This window comes from Cotesia glomerata, linkage group LG5, assembly GCF_020080835.1.
Source record: "Cotesia glomerata isolate CgM1 linkage group LG5, MPM_Cglom_v2.3, whole genome shotgun sequence".
Lineage (NCBI taxonomy): Eukaryota > Metazoa > Arthropoda > Insecta > Hymenoptera > Braconidae > Cotesia > Cotesia glomerata.
Window position 1 is genome coordinate 22,848,432 of NC_058162.1, and position 16,295 is coordinate 22,864,726.

The following is a 16,295-nucleotide window of genomic DNA, read 5'->3' on the forward strand; positions in this document are numbered from 1 at the left end:
CAGATTTATCAATTGGGTTATAAATATTATTTGCGATATGTTGGATTTTTGTGGACATTTGTCGTGACTTTCATCAGTTTTTAGAAATTGTACTGACACGTATTAACTGATGTTGACTCACTAAAAAAAAAAAAAATGCTAAAAAATCAGAAGCTAGGCTTATAACATTATTGATTAAATTTCTAAAAAATATTTACTTTGTATCTAGAGAAATTATCAACGGATTACAAAAATTTCTTCAGACAAGTCGATAGTAATCTGGGCTACGGCTCTTCACAAAATTTGAAATCATTCTGACGATTAGTTTAGAAGTTATTGAGAAAACACGATCCATACAAAATTAAATGTACGGATGTACGGAGTTAGTATCTCGAAAACTAATCGACCGATTTGGAAAATTCTTTTGACTAACTTTAGAGGGCTTAAAATTAATCTAGCTTAGAAAATTTCAAGCCAATTGGATAATCATTTTAAAATTAATTGAAGAAATATTGTCAAAACTATGTACGGATGTAGGGAGTTAATATCTTGGAAATTAATCAATTGATTTGGAAAATTCTTTCTTCTACTTTAAGAGAATTTAAAACAAAACATTTCTACAAAATTTGAAATTATTATGACGATTAGTTAAAAAGTTATTAAAGAAATTCAATCCGTACATAATTGAAGCTACACTGAGACACAATTTTATTTAATAGTTATAAAAAATTTTATTTGGACTTGAAAAACTTAGTTAATATTAATAAAATTATATTTCATACAAAAAAAATTTTATTAGTATTCAATAAAATTTTCTTAAATACTAATATGTGTTATTAAGATATATAAACATATAAAAATTAAATGTGCTTAATTACAATACATAATTCATGTTTCATAACATAACATACATTTGTATTAATTAAAATTTAGTCAAATATATATTCACAGTCATATCTTTTGATAAATAATATTAAGATTTTTCAACGAGACATCCTAACTTAACCTATTTGTTTTCTTTCAACTTTTATATTGTCTTTATAACAGACAACGTCTTTTACATCCCTGTTTAAAATTTCCAATAGGATCCCATCAAAAGCGACAAAAGCCACTTAGAAACCCATAAATTTTATTGGTTTCTAAGTGGCTTTTGTCGCTTTTGATGGGATCTTATTGGTGTTTTTTAACAGGGATACTAAGAAAAATTTATTAGTATTTAATAAAATTTTATTAGTATTTCATAAAATTTTATTAGTATTTAATAAAACATATTAGTATTTAAGGAAATTTTTTCAATATTTACTAAATTTTTATTTGGGATTAGCCAAATAAACGTTTGAATATATAGTAATAAAATTTCATTACTATTAAATAAAATTATCTCTCAGTGTATGTACGGATGTACGGACTCAATATGTCTGAAACTAATCAACTAATTTGGAAACATCCTGACCAGAAATTTAAGTTCGGCGGTGGTTCGTTTCGAATTAGGCATGCCGAATTCCAAGTTCGCGCCGAACCAGGAAGCCGAAGTTTGCCCACGTCCCGGAAGTAACGCAGTCGCGAGTTTGGGCCTAAGTTGGCTTCCGACTTAGGCGGTGGTTTGGAAACTACACTTTCTGGTGACTATCCAAGCCTCATTCGGTCCGAATTTGGCTACCTAACTAGGCAGCAATTCAGAAACTAAATTCGCACGGAAGAATCCAAATTGAATCCTTTTTTTGTTTTTAGCTATTGTTATTATAAAGCAAAAATTAATAATAATGAATGCTTATTTTTTTTAATTTACTTTTTAAATTTTAAATATAAATATCGACTTTAGGACAAAATTTTTTAAATATTAAGTAAAAAAAAAATTTTTTTTTTTTTTATTTAGTATTATTTTTTTTTATATTTTCGGTCATTTTTTTTGTTTTTTAGGGTTTTTCTTACTATGGAGAAGTTTTTTTTTTTGATTGGTCGATTTTATGGGTCAAAGGGGAAGGAGATGATGGAGTTAGACACATTAGTCACACACAACACTTAAATTTACCTCACACTCGCCTTAAGAATAATTATAATTAATAATTATTAATTATTAAAAATTTTACATGTCGAACGCGAGACTCGAACACTGTACCCGACGCACGAGAGCCCTATACCATACCGCGATGCTACGCCGATGATCAGCGACCTCTTGCCTCAAAATACTTATAAGCCCGACACTTCGGCAAACATTCGGTACCGTTGCAATGGTCGAGTTAGGAATTCCGATATTATACCTAAGTGAGGACTTGCCACAGACTTACCTAGTCAAGTTTCATTTTGATAGACTAAGCTTCAGAATACCTTTAGTTACTGTTCGGTAAGCTTTTGGTTACCGTTATCTCGTATCAATTTGGTAATTCATGGCGTACCGAACTTAGGCATTGCCACAGGTTTGCCTAAATGGGCCCGAGCTTGGTGAATCGAACTTGGGTAAGCTTCTTTGGTTGCCGTTATTTCATAACAGTTTGGCAATCCATGACATACCGAACTTAGGCATTTCCACAGTTTTGCCTAAAGAAGCTCAATCGTGGTATGCCAAGTTTCGGTAAACCTTTGGTTACCGTTATTTCATAACAGTTTGGCAACCCATGAAATGCCGAACTTAGGCATTGCCATAGGTTTTCCGAAGTGAGCCCGAACTTGGTGAACCAAAGTTCGGTAAGCGTTTGGTTACTGTTATTTCATAACAGTTTGGCAATCCATGATATACCGAACTTAGGTATTGCCACAGGTTTGCCTAAGCCCGAGCTTGGTGAACCAAACTTCGGTAAACCTTTGGTTACCGTTATTTCGTACTAATTAGGCAATCCATGATATGCCGAACTTAGGCAATGCCAAACTATTACGAGATTACATCGAATGTGGAATTCTTTTGGCATACCAATGTTCGGCTTGCCTAATTTAAAACAAATAAGATCCGAATTGGGCTAGCCTAAGTTCGGAAAGCCAACTTCGCCCCAAACTGATTTTTCGGCATGCCTCACTAAAATTCTAGTCGGGATCTTTCTATTTCCTAAAGAGTATTAAATAACCAGTATTTCTATAAAATTTGAAGTGAATTGGATAATTAGTTTAAAAGTTATTGCAGAAATTAAGTCTGTACATATTTAAAATTACGTACGAGTGTACGGAATCAATATCTCTCTCTATATCTAACCAACTAATTTAAAAAATTCTTTTTCTTATTTTTTAATTAGCTAAAAACAAACTATTTCACAGAATTTTGAAACATTGAAATAATTAGTTGACATTAATTTTAAAAATAATTGTTTTCCACAAATCTTGCAACTTTATAAAGATCAACATACGTAGTTATGAAAATTATCTAACACAAAGTATCTTAAAAGTTTTCCAGCTTGAGTTTATGTTAAAGAAAATTAAACGAAAAAATCTTTTAGTTGAGAGGTGAATGAAAAACACATTGCTCTTTTAAAATGAAAATAGAATTTCCTGTAAAACAAAATAACTTTCCGTAGGTTTTCTAAAATATTTATGATCTGAAAGCTTTTTTAGCCGGGAAAAAATAATAGCGATGGTAATAATAATGTTTAGAGGTATTTTCATTGTAAATGCATCATGCATATCATGCACGCTCGAGATGATAAGTATGTAAATCATATTGTAATGATCTATGAGCTCACGTACCGGCGTAGTCGAGATCCTCGTACTTCGGTGTAACACGGACGATGGAAGCGTTAACCAAATATATATATGTCCGTCCGCGATATATGTATTATCCATGTGTGTATTGTATATATATATTTTTATATCTATATCTATATAGATATTTTTTAACAGGCTATTCCCAGGATTCACATATCAAGTGTTTTATTGCATTGATTTCATACTCCCAGTCGATTGTCCTTTTCCCTTTAACTCTCGACGTTCATTTCCCGCGGGTAAAGTTTGCTATTACAAATAAAAACCAACAGGCATAAAAAAATGATAAATTTTTCAGTCCCAAAGAATTCGAGGGAATAAAAGTGAAGAAAAGCACGGGAAAGGAAATAATTTAATTCACCTTTTTTTTAGCTAAAGAAATATTTATTATCAACCATTAATCTGTACAGATTTTATGGAAAATTCATAAAATTGGTGCTATTTGGAGCTAAAAATCTACACAGTAAAAAATGTTGCATCATTGCGTGAAAATATTTTTATTAAAAAATATTTTGTCAAATATTAAACACTTTTTTGTGTTGATTTTAGAAAATTAACTCAAAGAAGTGTTAAATTTACACATAGAAAGATTGAACATTCAAATTTTTACACAAAATTTTTTGACGCAATCAAGAAAAATTTTTAACTTCCCGCTAAGAAAATTGAAAATTTTCAAAAATCGGGAAGTTATTGGTTTACCCCGTTTATCGAAAATCGAGTTTTCATCGGATCTAGACGTTTCGAGGTCCTGGGAAGCTTTCCTGACTATTTTTACGATGATGTCCGTACGTCTGTATGTATGTATGTGTGTGTGTGTTTTTTTTTTTTTTTTTTTTTTTTAAGGGGGGGAATCCTTTTTACGGATTCTAGGCATAGCTGTTTGGCCTGGATATGTGGCGACTCGACGCAGTGTCATACTAAAACTCGACGCTAGCGCCCCTACCCACTAAACCTTAAACCCCTTTTCCTCTTTCCCCTAATTCCTCATGGAAACCGCCTCAGGCATTACTTCGTGAGGGGAGGATCTAGCTACTGCTCTTTCTTCTGGTGGCTAAGGTGTTATTCTTTCCTCCTTCTAATTGGCGTCATTCGCTCTTCTTCTTTCTATGGACCGCAGGTCTGAGAGGACTCCCGTGACAAACGTGTTTATGGCGTTCCAGGCAGCGTCTGATGACAGCATTGCTTCTACTATTGTCTCTGGTTGGGTTTTTCTCTTCAGGATATTCTTCAGTGGATAAAAACGTGGGCACTCAACGAAGACGTGCTCTGCATCTTCATTGACTCCTGGGCAGGACGGGCACTCTGGGGAATTATCATGCTTAAAGCGGTGGAGATACGCCCGGAAACAGCCGTGTCCTGATAACATCTGCGTAAGATAATAGTTGACCTCACCGTGACTCCGGTTTAGCCAAACGTTGATCCTTGATATGAGACGATGCGTCCACCTACTCTTCACTGTGGCATCCCACTGTAGTTGCCATCGACTTATGCTCTTCTGCCGTTCTTCTGTTCTAAGCTCCTCAGCGCTTAGTGTGGTTGACTTCTTTCGTTGGTAAAGGATCCGTCTTTCCTCAGCTAAGACTCTGAGAGGCAAAGTTCCGGAAATGACACACACTGCTGCCATAGATATTGTGCGGAAGGCGCTCGCTACTCTTAAGGCACTCAGACGGTAGACTGGTCCAGCCTTTCTCCATGATTCTTGCTTCTCTAGTGCGTCCGCCCAGATAGATATTCCGTACGTGAGCATTGATGTGACTACAGATGATAGCAGTAGTCTTCTGCTCTGCTTTGGGCCTCCGACGTTTGGCATCTGTCGTGCTATGCTAGCTACCACTGCTGATGCTTTTGCACACACGTGTTCGACTTGCTGCTTAAAGTTGAGTCGGGCATCAAGCATCACTCCCAGATATCGGATATATGGTTGTGATGTGATTTCTTGTTCTCCGACTTTCAGCTTTATGGTCTCTATCACTTTTCTGCTGGTAATAAGCACAGCCTCAGTCTTCTGTTTAGCCAGTTGTAGATTCATTGAGTCCATCCACCGGTTAACTTTCTCAAAGGTGATACCGAACATGTGGTTTATCTCATCTAGGTGTTTAGCAACGATTACGACAGCTATATCATCTGCATATGCAACAAGCTTGACACTTCTTGGAAGAGTCAGTCTCAGCAGACCATCATACATGACATTCCACAGAAGTGGACCCAGAACGGAACCCTGGGGTACACCTCAGTAATATCATACTCTTTTGGACCATTCTTCGTGTCGTATCTCAGGATTCTGTCCATGAAGTAGCTAGCCACTATCCTACGTAGGTATCCTGGTACGTTTTTCTCTTCCAGGGCTTGCATAATGCAGTCCCAGTTGGCGGAGTTGAAGGCATTTTTGATGTCCAAAGTGGCCACCAGGCAGTACTTCTTCGCTCCACCCTTCCATCTGATCCCTTCGATTGCCTCCTTGGCCGTTGCAACAACCAGATTGATTGTATCCAGGGTTGATCGTCCTTTCCGAAAACCATACTGGTTATCTGCCAGGAGTGGATCGACAACTGCTTCTATTCTTTGGTGGATTATACACTCAAATATCTTACCTGCCGTGTCTAATATACAAAGTGGTCGATAAGATGACGGTTCTTCTGGTGGCTTTTTCCCTTTTGGAAGTAGTACTAGTCGTTGCTGTTTCCACTTCCGAGGGAAAATCCCTTGAGGCATGTGTCGTAGACGTCCAGGAACAATGATAGCACTGCTTTTATAGTTGTTTTTAAAGCAATATTGGGGACCCCGTCCAATCCCGGCGCTTTATTGTTCCCTACACGATTACAAGCCTCCATCAGTTCTTCCTCCGTGACAGATGGAATGTCATCCATTTCATTCTGCGCTAATAGGTAGTTAAACTCGCTTTGTTCGGGGAACAACGCGTTTACGATCTTCTGTAGGAGTTGAGGACACGTGGGTGATGGCATTAGCTGGTTTTTAAGATGGGTCATAACCACCTTATACGGCCTACCCCACAGATCTCTGTCCACCTCGTTGATGAGCTCCTTCCAGCATTTTCTTTTGCTATCTTTGATGGCTTTGTTCAGGGATCGACGGGCTTTTTTGTACTCTGCGACCAGCTCCACAGAGTTAGGTCGTCGGTAGCCACGCTGAGATATTCTTCTCTTCTGATGACACTCTTTACGAAGGGCGCTGATGTGGTCATTCCACCAGTGTACGGAAGGTCTTGTGTTCATTCCACGTCTACGAGATATACTGGCGTCACAAGCCTGGGTCACTCTTTTCATCAGGTCCTTGGTCTTCTCTTCTGCGCAGCCCGCGATAATCTGGTCACTATTGAGAGCTACTAACAATGCACTTGGGTCAAGAGTTTTTATCTTCCAACCAATGGTGTTAAGTTGCTTTTTAGGTCTTCTCGGGCTCTGGACGTTTGATATTTCCCAGAGAATCGCGTTATGGTCGCTGGCTGTGTAGATATCCATCACCTTCCAGTTGATATTACCTCTGGTGAAGCTGCTACTGACGAAAGTGAGATCTACAATAGAACTTGCGTCTCCTTTGGTGTAGGTTGGTGTTCACCACCGTTGAGCAGTACTACATCTAATGTAGAAAAGGCTTCTAGTAGTTCCTTTCCTCGCGCGTTTGTATGCTTGCTGCCCCAGTCTACTGCCCAGGCGTTGTTATATATAAGTCCCGGATAGCTCAAATGGTAGAGTAGCCTACATGTCTTCGGAAGGTTCTGGGTTCGAACCTCAGTCCGAGCTATCTAATAATTTTTTCTCGCATATTCTATAAACTCACATTAAGATGATCCTCTCCACATTCCTTTCTCAATCTTTTCCTACCAATATCCTGTTACGTGAATGTGGAACGCTTCACGTAATAATTACCGTAACTCCTATTCTTTCTCGCTTCACAGCATTACTTATATTGGTAAAAATTTTATATTTTACAAATATAAATAATGCTGTGAAGCGGGAAAGAATAAGTCCCCGGCTATTGTCACTGGGTGGTAATGCTTCGCGTCCTCGGTAAGTCGATCTAGAAATGCGGTGAATTCGACAGTAGAGAGGCTAGGTGGTGCGTAACAGATATAGAAGCGGATGCCCTCTACTGATACTGCTACAAATCCGGCATTGCTGTTGTCGACTGCATTTTGGAAAGGGAGCTTGCCACATGACCAGATGACAGCTTTGGATGTGCTGTCAGATTCCCAGGGTTGGGTAATCAGGTGTTTATATGGCTCTGCTATCAGTACCAAGTCAAGCTCTAGTTCTCGCACGGATTGCATGAGTAGATCATGCGCTGCCTCACAATGGTTGAGATTGAGCTGCAGTATCCTCATGTTTGTTTGTTCGTCAACTTCTGGAGTGCCTCCTGAAATAATGCACATTTGGCTAGATTTTTACAATCAGCAATCTTGTGCCCTTCTTGTCCGCACCTGATGCAAAGCTTCGACCGGTCCACCTTGCTTCTGCACTGGGATCCATGATGTCCGAAATGCCAGCATTTAAAGCATTGAATAGGTCTCTTCGTTGCCCTTATTCGGCAATTAGCTCAACCAATCCGGATTTTGCTACTTCCATCCAGTAGTTTCTGTGCTGTTGCTGCTGTTAGAATTACTGTGGCAATTTGAGTACCTCTATAGGCCTTACGGATCTTGATTGCCTCTAGTGGTATCTCACAGCCATCTCCAGCTTCCTTTTGTAGGGCACCCTGGATGTCGTCCTTCGATGTGTCATCATCGACGTCTCGGATCTCAATTACCTCCTGTGGTCCTTTGCAGGTTACTCTTGCGTCTTCTTTGGCTATGTCTGCAATGGTCTTTCTCAATGTTTGGCCTTTGTCGGTGTTCTTCCTCGAAAGAGTTATCAGCATATCTCCAGCATTGGTCTTATGGATCTTCTCTACCGTACTACGGACCTGATCATCAGGGACATCCTGTTTTATTCGGCGCAGGATCTCGGCGTACTTTGCTTTCTCTGTCAGCCGGATGATGAGGGCATCCGGTCTGATCCATTTCCGCGATTTCTTTCGCTTGGGTTCAGATCGGGGCTCCTTTGTCATATGTTTTGGGAGCACCTCTTTTTTCTGTCGCTTTAGCTCTTTCTTGGACTGAACTTTTTGCCAAACCGACGCTTTTTCCTGTTCGTCGCTTCGTACTGCCGCTCCTTGCGGAGGGCGTTTCTTCAAATTCTTTTTCTTCACGACTTGGCTGATTGCTGGGTCAGGAGAAGGTCGATCTTTTCTCTTACCTGACTTGCTGCTGGCTTTATTTTTGTCTTCCGCGACTGATTCACCGTCACCTTCGGCTCCGGTGTCCATTGCTTCGTCAGTCACGACGACAGTTTCTATAGCTAACGTAGTCACACATATTTACTTACACATTCACACATACAAGCGTCTTCGTTGGAACGCACTTGACTTGACACTAGTGCTCTCTCTTTAACGCATAAAAGGACGTTATTTTAATTAATAATTAATTATCTATGCGTCTGATTAAAAAATGGCTAAGGACTTTTCGTCTCAGAATTATTTTGTTTATCAGATGCTACAATGGAGTCCGTTACTTCTGGGACACTCTGTATAGTCCATATTATGAGGAGAAGGGGAACTCAGATGAAAGAGAAGGGGGTCTCACTCTGGGAGAATTTAACATTTGAAACAGTAAAAATTATACTTTTAAAATATACATTTTACCAGTTCAAGCAAGTCAATAATTACAGTTTGATTTTTAGCGTTGCGTTTAAAATTTACCATTTTACTTTGTAAATATTGACGTTGCTTGTATTAGAAATTTGCTAACTTTATTTTATACTTTTTACATATCATAAGATCATTTTTTAGATACGAAATGATAAATATCAAAGTCTGAATTCTTAATTATTATACTTTAATATTTTAGACATTTACATAGCGAATATTACTGTTTGAAATAGTATTTTCTTCCATGTAATAAGTAAATTGTAACGTTTAAATGGTAAATATTATAAAGTGAATAGTAAAATCACGATTTTACTGTTTGAAATGGTAATTTTTAGCAGTTGATCATTACTTTTTATAAATCGACTGTTATTTATTACAGTTTACTTTTTTCCGTGTATAATATTACAGGAATGGTTCCTATGATAGTATAGGAATGGTTCCTATAATATTATATTATAGAGACTATTTCTATGTATTATGGGAATCATTCCTATATATTATGGGAATCATGGCGATATTACAGTTATAATTATAGGTATCGTTCCTATAATTATAAGAACCATTCCCATAATTATAGTAACATTTCCTAAAAATTATGGGTACAATTCCCATAGTCTAAGTAATCGCTCCTAAAATGGTATAGGAAAACATTTCATTAAAATTATAGAAATGATTTCCATATTTTTCTCTCCGTGTAGTGGTCATACTGGGTCTAGTTGACCCCATGCACGGAAAAAATTATTGCTACTTGCGTTCTTGTCAATATTTTCACTCGAGTCATACATAAGAGTAATTCTTAACACTTGCGTTGAATAACTCAATCGTTTTTTAATTTTTTTTTAATTGTTTAATTATAAAAAATAAATGCGAGAAAGTCAAATTTCGAAAAATTTGACTTTTTTTTACTAAAAACTTCATTTTTCAAGATAAATGAAAATGACCTCCGGGGTTTTTTCATACTTTGAAAAAAAAAGTTTTGTCATCTCGAGCTTTTCAAAAAATATATTAATTTGTGCGATTGAAATCGTAAATTTCTATGAATCTCAAAAAATCTTCAAACAATAATAAATGGTACCACAGGTACCATTTTGAATGATATCTTCGAAGCGAGAGCAACTCAAAAACTGCCTTGGGTCATTTAGACCCATAATGACCTTAACAGGTTAAATCGAATGATTTTAAAATTTTTTCAAATGTTAGTTAAATGGTGAAAAACTCAATACTCTTAAATCAAATCCAAACTAACAACTCCCAAATTTTCCTTTTTCTAAGTGAGAAGTAAAAGAAAAAATTACACGAAATATCTTGGAAAAAAGATGAGCTAAATTTGTTTTTACTGTAGAAAAACAATATTTAGTGTTTCTGGAAAATTGCTCGGACAGAATGAATTCGGGGCAAAGCTCGAAAGTAAAGAGCAAGCAATGGGATGAGAAATGACGGAGAAACTCAACACTATTGCTCACTAAAATGAGGGTGGATAATCGTGTCATGATATCGATTGCTTCCACCTCAGCTACATCGTGTAAATCTCAATGTTATCGTCGTATTCATTTTCTCTATCATCTTTATCGTAATTTGCCTTTCCCCTTTCTTACGCCTTAAACTCTGCTTCTCTTTCTCTCTTGCATGTATATATAGCTTATATATTTCTGTATGTAGCGAAGTAATTAAATCCCGAGGTGAAGATATAACAGAGAACGTAAAAAGTTAAAAATTAATTATCCTCGTCTGATACTTGTTACGCTTGGAGGAAAAAAATATACTTTGAATACTAATTTACCTTTATTTATCCCAAGTCTTTTTTCACGCTCTAAGCTAGAATATATTCCGGGTGGAATAACGAATTCTTAATTATTATCCGCTTTGATAATTCGGTAAATTAATGTGTACTTGAGAAGAAATTTTTATTTGAAATTATAGCGATCTAACTTTTTTTTTTATAATAATTATCTATGAATACAATGTTAGAAAAAGAGACGTTGAGAAGCTGAAATAGAAATGGATTTCCCAGAGCACCCGAATACTTTTATGATTGGTAAAACGAATGCAACAGTAAAATTTCATCAAAAAGCTAGAAAAATAGGTTAAATTTAGTTCATTAAAAAAAGACTAAACATTATAATGAAAACTTTTTCAATGAGCTTTCAAATGCATTTTCCAGAAACTCGAGAAGTTATAGCATTCAGAAACTATTTCAACGAGAACAAGCGAAAGTGTCATAGTATGAATTTTTTGAAAAATTTGAATTGCTGTCATTCCTCAAGTCGAAGAAATAAGTCAGAAAATTGTAAAATATTTCGAAAGATTAATTAAAATCTAATAAAAATGTATTAATAATTTATTTTTTCAAGAAACAATGATCTAACTGAGAAAAAGAGTTTTTAAAATTTTGAATTTCCTGCGCGGGTAGCGCTGCAAGTAAATTATCAGTGACGTCATTTGATTAACCAATCAGAATTTCTGAGACGATGCTAAGGTTATTGAGCTACAAAATAATAAAGGAAGAAAAATTCTTAAATCCAAATAACCTTTTCTCTTTAAAATAATTTTGTAATTAGATTAATAACACTATTTGAATTTTAATTATTCAATTATAAAAATAATAACATTTTGATTTAATCAAATAGTTTCTATTCAGTTAGTCATTTTTAGTTAAGCATTAAATTTCATTAAAAGTTTTTTTTTGTTTACTAATGTAACAATAATTCATTTTCTGAATGATATTTACAAAAAGAACTTTTTGAAAATTTCATTTTGCCGCTTTAATAACGCGGCAAGTAAATTATTAATGACATTCGATTAACCAATAAGAATTTCTGGCGAAAAATTCCTCAATCAAAATAATCGCTTCTTTTTGCAATAACTTTTGTGGATCAAAAATATATTTTATAAATTAATTAGTTTTTTTATTAGTGAAGTAATTTTTAACTTGACATTAAATTCCATAACATAAAAAAATTTATTTTCGTGTCCCAATATGCCAATAGTTTATTTCTTTAAGGGAACAATGATCCAATTGACAAAAAGAGTGTTTTTAATTTGAATTTCCCGCTTTAGCGGAGCTGCAAGTAATTTATCAATGACGTCATTTGATTAAACAACCAGCATTTCTGAGGATATATAGAGGTTACTAAACTCCAGAACAGTTGAATTGTTGGCAAAATGGTTGTGCAAATCCGAAATTGAAGCCAATTTACCTAAAAACAAAGTTTAAATACTGAAAAAGGTATCTGGCATGTAAAAATGAGCCGCAATCAACTAAAAAACTAAATAACGAAAAATAGTTAATTAAAAAAGTTGGTTTTGGCTTAAAACAAAACCATAACGATAAGAATGAAATTGGACGGGAGTGAGCTGAGCAGATGTCCAGTGACAAATACCTAAAATAAGGCTCCAAAACAAACATCACTGTCCGTCAGAGAGCCAACATATGCAGAGCAAAGTGATGAATGAAACCCGGAACCGAAATACTCGACTCGCCATCGAGATTCTCAACCGAGATGAATCTACACTTTTTCCGCCTCCATTGTTCCGAGCTTACCTTTTTTTGTCGAGCAATATTTTTGTCTATTTTTTTCCGGATTTTAACTGTAATGCCAAATAAAACAATAAATAATTCCGGCGTAACAGCAACTGCCGGGAATAATGGCGATGGGCATCCACTCTTCCACAAAGGGACCAATACAAATACAAATACTGACACACATGGACGGTATTTCAGCGGACATCCTGAGAAAAACCGGACAAGGGTTCAGGACGAATGTTGGAGCAGAAACGATCCGAACAGAAGGTGGAGGTTGCTCGTGGAATATAAACTTATACCCTCACTTCACATCCACGAGCGTATACGAGTCAAGAGAATACGAGGACCTACAGACCACGTAATTATAGCTTCAGGCTACTAACGTCAGTATCTATCTCATGAGCTAACATATAAATATATATAGACTTGAACACACATGAACAGCTCTTTCTCTTCTCCTGGCAGCTTTGATATAAGTTACATTTTATTAACTCTAGCATACTTCCTGTAATGTATCACAGGTCATTAAATAATTATTTCACTATTTTACTTTTACCATGTAATTATATAAATAAAGTGTACACCACTTATTTCAAACGCATCCTTTTTGTTTTATTACTTTCGGTAATTCTTTTGTCACCGGCGTTCTGGTCCATTCATTCGATTCGCTGTTTTGTGAAGTTTATGAGAGTTAAATTTTCTTTCTATGGACTCTTTGATAGTCGACTATCTATTGAAAGAATATTGAGTGATAATCTTTATTGAAATTTTTTGCAAGTGCAGTGACGATGAAATTAATATAAAAAAATCTAGAAAATAGTTGACCTGGAACCTTGCATTGTATTCGGGCTTGAAACGTTCAAAAATGCTTTTGTCTCGACGTTTGAAGCTTATATTTATAACTATTATGAATTTTCGAGGTGTTAAATCGAACAGGTGCGATACGGGGCCAAAACTTAGTACAACAGTCCAGAACAATTCAAATACAAAGCTTCATTTGAAGAGCCAAAATCTGCTTATAAGGCTCAGAACTTGGTACAAAAGTCCAAAACAAGATTTGAAAGCTCAAAAATTGTTTCAAGAGTCTATAACTTAGTACTAAAGTCCAAAATTAGGTTTTAAAGTTCAACAATTGCTTGAATTGTTTTAAACTCGAAACTTGGTTTAAAAGCTCATAATTGGTTTCAATAGTCTATAACTTGGTATAAGAAGTCCAGAGCTTGGTCCAAAAGTCCAAAACCAGGTATAAAAGCTCAAAAAATTGTTTCAAAAGTCCAGAAGTTAGTTTAAAAGCTTAGAAACTGTTTTTAAACTCCAGAACTTGTTTTAAGTCTAGAACTTGTGTTCATAGTCCAGAATTTGGTTTAAGAATCTAGAATTGGGTTCAAAAGCTCATAATTGATTTTAATAGTCCATAACTTGGTATAAGAAGTCTAGAACTTGGTTCAAAAGTCTAAAACCAGGTATAAAAGCTCAAAAATTATTTCAAAAGTCTAGAAGTTAGTTTAAAAGCTTAGAAACTGTTTTTGAACTCCAGAACTTGTTTTAAAAGTCTAAAACTTGTTTTTATAGTCCAGAACTTGGTTTAAGAATCCAGAACTAGGTTCAAAAGCTCAGAAATTGCTTCAAAACTTTGTTTAAAAGCTTAAAACTTGTTTTAAAAGTCTAGAATTTGATTTTAAAGCTCAGAACTTGGTTCAAAAGTCTAGAACTCAGTTTTATAGTCCAGAATTTGGTTCAAAAGTCTACTCTCGGTACAAAAGCCCAAAACTTCGTTTAAAACCTCAAAATAATTCTAAAATTTTAAATCATAATTACTCTTGAACGAATGAGCTCATTTTAATGCGACTTGCAGGGTTCGAAGTAATTTTATAAACAAATAAAGATAATTTATTTAAAAAAAGGGATCTGATTAGAAATTTAGAAGTTATACCAAAAAAAAAACTTTTTCGCTTGTTTTCTACAGCAATATCTCTTGGACGAATCATCCATGTGGTTCGCGGGTTTCACCGAATTTTTCTTAGTAAAAGAACTGATTAGTAATTCTTTAAATTTATCAGGCTGAATTGATTCATATTTAGGCCTCAAAATATCAAAATCTAATGAATCAATTTTTGAGAAAGAAATTGAGATAAATATTTGTCCAATTTTTTAAAATTATAAACTTTAATAGCTTCATAAATTCCAACCATATTACTCAGAGCAATTGATCGGCTTTTTTAGACTTCTGCACAATATCTTGATACAAAGTTTCCTCGATAATAAAAATTTAACAACGATAATTATTCTGTAAAAGTAATCCAGCAGCTGAAGTGCAAAAATATGTACACTTAGTGATAATAATCTTAATTAAAGAATATAAAAATGTGATTATTAAAAAGTATATGAGGTAAAAAAAGTTTATAGCGGTTAATTATCTTCACTCGTTGCCTGGAGAGTGTTTTTTGTAGGAAATAAATGGTTAAAAAAGTTTTTCCAGTGTCTTGTGTCTTTTATACGACGGAATAAAACGGTTGGGTTATCGTCAACAATTTAGATTTTTTATTCAGGAGCTGCTCAACTCGCCTTACTCCGAGCTTGATGCTTTTGTTTTTATTTAACAGATCCCTCATTGTTAGGGAATTTTTCACGGTCGAGGTGACTTGAGCTGTGACAATTCAAGCGATTACTCTTCCAATTATTATACTTTTACCTCCTCTGTCCTCAACTTTTGAGAGGAAAAAACTCGGTTAAGATCCTACTTGAGATATGTGGATGCAAATTATGTGTAAATGCTTTATTTCCAGCATTCAAGTAAATGTTTTTTAAGGAGATAAGTGCTGCTTTTTTCCAGTTATCAATGTCTTCTTTCAATGAGGAACGCTTCTTCTTCTCCAGATGACGGTTTGAGTCAGGTGCGAATCGTCGCTGGATTCAATGAGGGTATTCTCGGATTTCTCAATGGCTCGAGCTTTTAAACCAACTTTTTTTTTGTCTGGAACTTATCACTCGGTCTTTAATCGGAATATTTTTTATAGAATTTATTCATAGAAATATTCATCGAAGCATTGAATTTCTTATTTCAAATGATTCAATTTTAATTTATCATTATTGATGGCTTTGTTTAACAAAGATTTTTAATTTTTATTAAATATTAAAATTCTAAAGTTATTTTTTTTTAAACTATTGAAACTACATAAGATTGGAGAAAAATATCTTAAAAAGTATCAAAAATTTTATTTCAACGGATTTATTACAATTTTGAAAATTTGAGAGCTTGAATGATCAAATTTTTTAATTTTTTTGAATTATCAAAGGTCACAAGTTATTTTTTCTTCATAAAAATTGAATTTTGAGTAAAATAACAAAAAAGATTTATAGAAATTGCGAAAAAATTTCATTTTAAAGAATTTGATACAATTCC